Source organism: Oreochromis niloticus, linkage group LG16 (genome assembly GCF_001858045.2).
Source record: "Oreochromis niloticus isolate F11D_XX linkage group LG16, O_niloticus_UMD_NMBU, whole genome shotgun sequence".
Taxonomy (NCBI): Eukaryota; Metazoa; Chordata; class Actinopteri; order Cichliformes; family Cichlidae; genus Oreochromis; species Oreochromis niloticus.
In genome coordinates, this window is record NC_031987.2 from 23,684,550 (window position 1) to 23,692,273 (window position 7,724).

Below are 7,724 nucleotides of genomic sequence, written 5' to 3' on the forward strand. Positions count from 1 at the left end.
TCATGGCCTGAAGCGCGCCACAAGGCGTATAAAAGCACACACTCTAAGCTAGCTCGTTCTGCCTGAGAAACACACAAGGCACAGATATCCTGCAGAGGTAATATTTTGTTACAAAAAGCCTTTTACATCCTCTGACACAACAGAATAGGATATTACACGGATAAAAGCATGGATTCCTAGGCATTAAATCTTCAGCAAATGAATATGATCTCCTCTCTTTAGGGGCTTTCAAACAACAGCATGGCTTGCACTGCATTGACTGCAGGATTTAGCACATTCTTGGAAGGGGTCACTAAGATCAGATTAAAATTAGCTGGACAGAAGAAAATATTTTACATGAAAACAATGAATATTGATATTGTTGCTGAATTCATGTCTGCAGAGCTATTGATGGCAAAGATAATAACAAACCTCAAATATATTTACAAAGATTGCCAACTTAAAGTAAGCTACCTGACTTTTAAAACTGCTAACATGCCTCATATAGTCCATTGTTTTCCTTGCATGACTAGATACGTGTATTTGTATTTTCCACTGTGGGTATTCAGTGAAAATTCATCTTGACAAAATGTCCAAAAAAGTAGGTTTCAGAGTGTAATGGTGCTCTTGTCACGCCGTGCTCTTTAAGTCTGACATGATCTCTGCAGTTATCGGTCAGTTAATAAGAGTCCTGCACACTAAACAGTCTTACAGGCTAAGTTTTGATTATGGACAAACCCATGAATCCTGCACACACCTCCTCTGTGCACCAACTAGCCACAGCATTGAAATCACTGACAGGTGAAGTAAAGTTGACATTGGTCAAGTTATTACAATGCAGTGTTCTGCTGGGAAACCTTAAGCCCAGGCATTCACCTAACCATGTTTACAGACCAGCAACCCTGCAAGGCAGCATCCTCCAGCAACAGGTCAGTGCACACTGCTGTACCACAAAAACTGCTCAGGCACACTTTGGGGAAGCCAATAAATACTCACCTTTAAACTCCCCAAATCCTGATCCAACTGAGCATGCATCTAATGCACCAGAAAATTGATAAGACCACATTTGTTCTTCAGAACAGTCTGAACTTTCCTCAGGAACAGTTCTCCAGGCTCCAAGGACATTCAAAGCTCTTCTTTGGATGATCCCACACTTCTACTTTGTCATACTATATTCTTTTCACCCTTTTTCATTACTTTGTGACTTCTTGACAGTCACTTTTCCACTGAGACCATTTCTGACGAACAGTAGACGGATCAGCTAAAGAGTCAGATGCATCTCTCAGGTCCTTTACTGGATTTGTTTCCTATTTCTTAAGGACATGACTTCTAGATACTGTCCATCTGTTGTCAAACTCTGTTATTCAGGTCAGTGTTAAATAGCTGAAAAGTGTCAGGTACTAGGATTAGACTTTAAAATAAGTGAAAAAGCATCCTGGAGAACTATTACAAGAAAGTGTGGCTTTTTGAAAGCAAAATTTAAAGAAAGGAAGGGCGGTGAGAATCAAGACTTTTGCACAGTACGATATACAATTAATAGTATTCAGGGCTGTTTGTTCCTTCACCCTTTTCCTGTTGACTTCAGTGTAGGCACAGAGCTTAGTCTTAATCGAATCCCATGTGGCACAAATCATTTTATTTGTGCTCTGACTGTCAACCTCAGCGATAACCACTTGAACAAAGGAAATTTGACTCTTACCCTATTTCCATACGTTACTAGAATCCCTCCTAAATGCTGATCTGTTTTAAATTGGATCATCAAGTATCCTGATACCCAGATTGTTTACCACGCCAGTCTAAAAACACGTTCTAAAACCCTGAAATAATGCTTTTACCCCAAGAATTAGACGGCAGTGTCAAAACTATTTTCATTTCTATCTATACATGCATTAAACATCTACAGGTAGGAGTCAAAGCATCTCTAAAGCCCTCTGATTAACACTTGTGTTAACACTTGATGTGTTTGCTTAATCCACACACAAAAAACTAAGAGTAAAAATGAAGATCAGTGCGTTTCATTCTGATTTTACAAGTGTATGTAATTTGTTAAAATCCTCTGTGATAAAGAAATAGTTTTCTCATTAAGCTAAACTTGCATTCAGGGCAGCATACAGTCCTCTGTGCAATTCTGTATTTCTCTGGTACAGAGCAGCTGCTATGGCCAACATGCTGAAGGGTGTAGAAAGGCCTCGCATGAAGTCGATTCAAAATCACATATACTACACCTTAAAACAAAACAAAAGAGCACAATGTTATTGCCCGAAAACACCCAGTAATAGCCAATTAGATCATCAAAAACCCTATTCCCAGCAATACACCCTCGCACAAATACACACAGCCAGGGCTCCAAAAAAATAAAAAATAAAAACCAAGGAACCCTAGGGCTGTTAAACTTTAAAGCTCCTGCTTCAAAAACTACATAAAATAAATAATCTGACTAAAGCCATAACCCTGGGAGACCTCGCTCACTGCCTGATAATTGTCCTCTTTCATGACACAATCCATCCAGAACATTAGGCCTGTGTTCACAGGCCTGCTGGGTGATATCACATAGGGCAATCGCAAATGAGGGAGGGGGGGCTTCAGAGAGGTTGACCTCCACAGGGAACTCTACAGCCCCGTGCTTATCCGACCGTAGGGATCTGGGCCCACATAAACAATTTCAAAGACAAGGCAAGATTGTTGCAAACAGACAGTTACACTGCTGGGGCCGATTATACACTCATGAACTGTACACATGCATGATTATACACGCAAAAACCCACAAACTCACACACTGGCTTCGGTTCTTCACTCAGTCTTTCTTTGAGGCAATTGCTGGTTTCAAACAGGATCTATAAAAGATGAAACAACCTTTGCACTCGTCTCCCTCTGATGTTCAGAGACATACCTGCAGCCAGTGTTATTAGTTACTGCTTGTATTGATATGCGCCGTGCCCAGTGCAGCGTGTTGGCGGGTAAAACCACTATGTGTTTCTCCCACGTCTCTTCCCTTTGGACAAACAGGCGCACTTTGGCCTCCAACCGCAGCGTTGTGTGGGATATGTGCGTCTAATTGGGTCTCAGAATAACAGCAGAAAGAGGAAAAGTTCATCAAGTTAGCATCCAAACTGCACAGGTTCAGCCAAACGATTCATCGGAGGATTGCGGACAAACGCATGTTTGACTGAATAAACAGATTATAAAGGTGTTTGTTCCTGCAGAGGGGTTATGCATTACCTCAGAGTTTCTGTAATAAGCACTCTGTGTGATGATAAATTCATTCCAAATTGATATGCTGCTGAGCATTCATCATAACAAGCACAACTCAATTTAGCCCAAGCCAATTTCCTGCTTCCCACTGAAAGTCATCTGGCGTGGGCTGTGCTATTTAAATCAAAATTGAATTCATAGAATCCTCTCTAGTCAAATCAAACTCTGTTCATTTGCCCATCAATATAGCAAAAGCATGCCTGTAGGGACAGGCAGTACAGTAACTTAACAGGAGCAATTGTGTTTCATCACTGTGTGCCACATTATCTACCTGCCACATTTATTTGCTGTGCACACAGAAGCAGCCATCAGGCTCAGCCAGGGAAAAAAATGCTTTCTGAGGGTGATTATACAGTACATTTGTTTTGGGGCTTTATTTATTTATTTATTGCTTTTTTTGTTGGTGCGTTAATCTGTATGTGTGTCTGTGGCATCCCTGTGGGTTTGCAGGCGTCAATAACACTCTATAAATTCCACCAGCACATCCATAATAACTCACGATGGGGTTCTCTGCCCTTTACTTCAAAGATGTATTTTTGCGTGTATCTGATTGCCAGCAAAGCAGTAATATCCACACGGCATAGCTGGAGGAGTGAAAATCCTAATGATCACATTTATTAGGCAAGTAAATCTGTCACAGCAAGATAATATAATGCTTTATTCCGAAGCGTCCTGTAAATAAGGGTAATTAGGTACTCTGTTCACTTCAAAGCAAACAGCAGCCTTGCTGGATTTACTGATGTCTCTTTCACGGGTGGATAATCATCACCGCAGTGACTGAAATCAAGGATGTCCTTACAAATCTCTGTACAATCCAGCACACAATAGAGCTTTTGCAAAGCTGACAAGCATGACCTAATAATTATTTTGTTAGCGCCTCTGCAAATGTGGCAGCACTTATTTTAAAAGTTTGCGGATTTCTGTAAATTTGATAAATAATTCATAAATTATTTGTAGATTAGCGATGACCAGAGACAATAATGCTTGTGCATCCATCCTTCTGTTTCTACTGAGGGCACATGTGTAGTCCCAAAAGGTTGGTACCAAAACAACCAAAAGGTACCATTGAGCATGCATCAAGTTAATATGAGGCTTCAGCAGTCTGAGACAAACAAAGCAAACCAAAATCTTTGGTAATAAAAAAATTGCCCCTTTTGCTAAAAGTGCATTTGTAAAGGTTAAACAGAGAGTTTGATATTGTCTCTGATACATGGGCCTAGAGCACAGGTGTCGAACTCCAGGCCTTGAGGGCCGGTGTCCTGCAGGTTTGAGATGTTTCCTTGATCCAACACAGCTGATTTAAATGGCTAAATTACCTCCTCAACATGTCTTGATGTTCTCCAGAGGCCTGGTAATGAACTAATCATTTGATTCAGATGTGTTGACCCAGGGTGTTATCTAAAACCTGCAGGACAGCGGCCCTCGAGGCCTGGAGTTCGACACCCATGGCCTAGAGACTGGTTGGCAAGTTATTGCTGGAGGTTGCCAGATGTTAATGCAGTAAATTGGTCATAAAGACAGTGCTGAACAAAAAAACTCTTTAAGACTGCTCTGATTTTTAGCAGATTGCCATTGTCGCCAATGGGAGCTGCCAACTTGTCTGCAAACACTTGCCATTAATCCTCTGAGCTATATTGAAACCTGGAAACGATGACCATTCACCTTCAAACTGCTGAGTTGCAATGATCTGAGATCAACATGTTTCAAAAGGTGCAATTTTTAAAATGTGTTGGTGACTTTCCAGTTTCCTTCGCCCTCTTCAGAGTTTTGCAACAGTTTAGCGAGTCGTTAGCAAGTGTTTGAGACAAGTCAGCAACTTCCATGCAATCGGATACATGTAGCAACTGAAGCAACTGTAAAGAGTGTTTCACGTGCAGGAAGATGAACCTCTTCGCAATTAATTTCAACTAGTGGCAGCAAGAAAAAACACAACAGCCAACATAATCGAGACATCCAGCTTATTGACTCAACTAATCCCTAATAATGATGCATTAATATAATTTAAACTGGCGAGAAATTAAAAAATCATTCATGTAGAGTTGACAAGAAGGGTTTAAAGAGGTAAGGACACAAAAACTATTTGATGTAGCAGGCTGTAAACATGGTCATTTCTCCTGAAAAGTCAGACATTATAACATGGGAGGCTATCAGGACTGACCTGCTCTTGGTCTTTGAGCCCCAAAAGTTATCACATGGACAATATGTTGTTCAAAAGATCATTTGACCATTCAACATGTGGAAAATTGATAAAAAGCACACATTGAACTGAATTTGAACTTAATATTATTTTTAGTACAGTCACTTAAATTAATTAGATGGTATCATTTTTAAAAACAGTCTCTATCAAAAAACAGAAATAAATCAAACATAAAAATATTTGGACTGTGGCATTACACAGCTGACAGGAAAAGCATCCATCTGTCCACATGCAGCCTCAATCTATTTATAAGGTTGCCAATGACTGACAACTACTCCTTAGGCATACTATAAAAGACCAGTGCTGGCTGAGAGGCTGCATGTGTAGCTATTGATTACCAGTCAGAAGAGTATAAAACATTTGGGAAACTGTGAGATGAGAAGCAATCAGGAAAGCTAGCTTCCCCTCAGGCAATTTATAGACCCATTTGCCTTTATTGTATGAAATATTTTCCAATTCTACACCTTAAGGGGAAGCTATAAGTTACACATTGTGCAGAGAGCATGTGCTGGAAGTCTCGAGGCCCCCCCTAAGGGCACTGCTCTTCACCAGTAAAAAATCCTTGCAAGGTGAGAGGTCAGTTTTGTGTGTATGACATACTGTTACTTTACATGTTTGGAGATAACCCCAGAGCACTGTCATGGGAATTGTTTAGTTCTCTTGAATGTATTTTGTGTGATTTAAATTCAGATTTATCTCATTTTGCCACATGCAGTGCATTCAGTAGTATGCTGAGGATACGACCAAAGCCCAAGGTTAAGGCTCTGATTCATCTAAGAGGTCAAAATGCCATGGTAGCAGTGTGTGATATACATGTAGTGTGTTATACCTACAACTGATGGCTTCAAAAATGTGTTTATTGACTTTTAATTATTATTAATCCATCGTGCACTGGATATAAACAAATCATATATCATAACCTCGTCGGTTTTTGCAAACAAACGTTGCAGTGCATGTTGATCTGTAGGAAACTGAGGGCTGTCTAATTTCACTGAAGTGCATTTTGCTGTCCATCTGTTTTCCATTGAGGGAAAATATGCATAATTCATAATCATTAAATATATGAATTGGTTGCTGAGCGTCACTGAAGCGATGTTACACTCTGAATTCAGCCGTGTTCACACTTGTTTAGAATCTGACAGTCAGGCTGCTGTTTTTATTTTCTTAATGACCACAACAAAGATGAGGAGTCACGGTGCTGTACGCTGATATCATTAGAGAGGAGCCACGACCCGTCTGGTCAAATGAGATCATTTTTCCAAAGCATGCCCTGGGCCAAGTCTGATTAATTTGTTACACATTGTGTTGGCTTATTGTACCAGCTGCATGATTCGCCCTCATTTTGTTGCTGGTCATGATGAATTCCTACTGAGCAGGGAAGTTTTTAAGCACAAATGTGGGAAATAAGCACAAACTATGGTGTCAGCGAATCAAGTTTTAGTATGAAAACTTTAAAAGTGGAGGAGAATCTTTTCTTATTTGGGGAAAGATGGGGTGGACAGTTTAATTAATGCATGTTAAAGATTTAGTCTGGTAGACTATCTGTGTCTATTAGAAAAATGTTTTTATAAGACTTAACATTAGATTATTATATTTCCAGTGAACACATCATTTACATTGTTTAAAAAAAAAATTAATATGTTAGAAAAGTGTAAGAAGTGGGACTGGGTTTTGTAAATTTACATCATCTACTTGTAAATGCAGTCAGTTAATACAAATTCCAAATAATTAGTAACATAATTAATTGCAAAACAAAAAAGTGTAATTGAATGAATTTCACCTTATATAAAAAACTTTATTTCTCTTTAAAAAATAATAAAGCGTCACCACTGCAAATTAAATTTATTCGATTGACAAACAGGTTCAAGTACATGCATATGTCTAGGACATACATAAACACATAGATATATGCACACATGAAATCTAAATGTCATCAAAGTGAGTTTTTCTTACTGTGCACAGAGACCAGGGGTTATCTTTTTACCTTGGAAAATGTGGATTATGACCAGTGATGGGGGCCTAATCTGTTCATCCACACTTTGTGGATTTACACCAATTTTAAATCATTAGTGACAAATGTTTCTTTAATCATAGTGCTGACAAACAAAATCACCATGAGCATTTTATTTATTTATTTATTTATTTTTATTTATTTTTTTTAGTTTGAGAAGCCAAAACTTGGCACAAGTTTGCCTGCTAGTTTCCCATCAGATAGTTTTGATCACAATGAAAGAAAAAAGCTTTTTGCACTGTCTATTTGCATTTCTTTCCATTTAATTACCAAAACTCCAAAACT